Below are 2,500 nucleotides of genomic sequence, written 5' to 3'. Positions count from 1 at the left end.
GCTGGGCGGAAGCGGGTAGCCCCGCCAGATGCTCCCAGATGGCGGCGTCAGTCGGCCCCTCCGGCGGCGGCCCGGTGGTGTCGGCCGCGAAGTCCTCGGCTGCGTCGACGGGCGGCGCAGCGGCCTCGCCCGCGTCAGGCAGCGGGCTCGCTGCTCCCCGGCGGGACACCGGCTCTTCCCCCCGACCGATCTCAAGCGCCTCCATGAATTGGCGGACAAGCTGCTTGTGGGCAGCTTGCCGCCGTCGGCACTTGATTGCCTCAAGCGTTCGGTCGAGGAACATCCTGATGAGCTCTTGATTTACAAAGAAGAACCGGGCGTCCCTCTCGAGGAACAGTTCGGCCTCCGCCTTGGCGGGCGACAGGACTTCTTCCTCCGTCCACCTCGCGCGATGCCTCTCCGTGACGATCTCCGCGTTGGCGGCCGCAAGGTGTTGGCGGCGGCGATGGACCCCGAGACCGTTCTTGGTGGTGAAGCTGCGGTGGCACTCACTACAGGCGTATACAGCTGCAAAAGTTACAAGATTTTCGGCACGGCCGGTTGGCCGGCTAGGTGCTGGGGGAGTTGGGGTGGCACCTTCAGCGGAAGGGCCACCACTTTTTCTCTGAATACTGCCCCCAACTAAAAAAAAGGGATAGTGCGAGGGGGGGCTGGTAACCCCCCCAAGCCCCTGGTGCGGTCTTCCACTCTGCGAAAATCAGCGGGCCCACGAGAAGGGGAGAAGACCGCAGGAGAGGAGAGGCTAAGAGGGCTAGGCCCATGTATTGCGCATCACTCTCCCTGTAACCATAACCCAAGGAAGGCACCTCGCAGCAGCAGCACGACTACATCAAGACCGCACTTCGAAAAGCCAAGTCCGGATGCAGCCACACCGCCGCCACTTGGCCACCTTAAGAGAGTCATAGTTACTCCCGCCGTTTACCCGCGCTTGCTTGAATTTCTTCACGTTGACATTCAGAGCACTGGGCAGAAATCACATTGCGTCAACACCCGCTAGGGCCATCGCAATGCTTTGTTTTAATTAGACAGTCGGATTCCCCCAGTCCGTGCCAGTTCTGAGTTGATCGTTGAATGGCGGCCGAAGAGAATCCGCGCACCCGCGCGCCCCCGGAGGAGCACGCTAAGGCGGACGCGGCCTCGCAGCAAGGAAGATCCGTGGGAGGCCAAGGCACGGGACCGAGCTCGGATCCTGCACGCAGGTTGAAGCACCGGGGCGCGAACGCCGCGCAGGCGCGCGCATCCTGCACCGCCGGCCAGCACGAGGCCGACCAACGGCGAGAGCAGACCACGCCCGCGCTAAACGCCCGCACTTACCGGCACCCCTACGGCACTCACCTCGCCCAGGCCCGGCACGTTAGCGCTGACCCACTTCCCGACCAAGCCCGACACGCCCCGATCCTCAGAGCCAATCCTTATCCCGAAGTTACGGATCCAATTTGCCGACTTCCCTTACCTACATTATTCTATCGACTAGAGGCTCTTCACCTTGGAGACCTGCTGCGGATATGGGTACGAACCGGCGCGACACCTCCACGTGGCCCTCTCCCGGATTTTCAAGGTCCGAGGGGAAGATCGGGACACCGCCGCAACTGCGGTGCTCTTCGCGTTCCAAACCCTATCTCCCTGCTAGAGGATTCCAGGGAACTCGAACGCTCATGCAGAAAAGAAAACTCTTCCCCGATCTCCCGACGGCGTCTCCGGGTCCTTTTGGGTTACCCCGACGAGCATCTCTAAAAGAGGGGCCCGACTTGTATCGGTTCCGCTGCCGGGTTCCGGAATAGGAACCGGATTCCCTTTCGCCCAACGGGGGCCAGCACAAAGTGCATCATGCTATGACGGCCCCCATCAACATCGGATTTCTCCTAGGGCTTAGGATCGACTGACTCGTGTGCAACGGCTGTTCACACGAAACCCTTCTCCGCGTCAGCCCTCCAGGGCCTCGCTGGAGTATTTGCTACTACCACCAAGATCTGCACCGACGGCGGCTCCAGGCAGGCTCACGCCCAGACCCTTCTGCGCCCACCGCCGCGACCCTCCTACTCGTCAGGGCTTCGCGGCCGGCCGCAAGGACCGGCCATGACTGCCAGACTGACGGCCGAGTATAGGCACGACGCTTCAGCGCCATCCATTTTCAGGGCTAGTTGCTTCGGCAGGTGAGTTGTTACACACTCCTTAGCGGATTCCGACTTCCATGGCCACCGTCCTGCTGTCTTAAGCAACCAACGCCTTTCATGGTTTCCCATGAGCGTCGATTCGGGCGCCTTAACTCGGCGTTTGGTTCATCCCACAGCGCCAGTTCTGCTTACCAAAAGTGGCCCACTTGGCACTCCGATCCGAGTCGTTTGCTCGCGGCTTCAGCATATCAAGCAAGCCGGAGATCTCACCCATTTAAAGTTTGAGAATAGGTTGAGGTCGTTTCGGCCCCAAGGCCTCTAATCATTCGCTTTACCGGATGAGACTCGTACGAGCACCAGCTATCCTGAGGGAAACTTCGGAGGGA

At 61.0% G+C, this 2,500-nt stretch overlaps 1 pseudogene; it reads right to left on the bottom strand.

Annotated features, from left to right (window-relative positions):
• The window catches only part of LOC126430590 (large subunit ribosomal RNA), a 7,955-nt pseudogene that overhangs the window by 4,182 nt on the left and 1,273 nt on the right, over positions 1-2,500 (bottom strand).

Source organism: Schistocerca serialis, unplaced genomic scaffold (assembly GCF_023864345.2).
Source record: "Schistocerca serialis cubense isolate TAMUIC-IGC-003099 unplaced genomic scaffold, iqSchSeri2.2 HiC_scaffold_1051, whole genome shotgun sequence".
Classification (NCBI taxonomy): domain Eukaryota; kingdom Metazoa; phylum Arthropoda; class Insecta; order Orthoptera; family Acrididae; genus Schistocerca; species Schistocerca serialis.
Note: the sequence above shows the minus strand (reverse complement) of the source record. Positions and strands in the feature narration are given on the sequence as shown.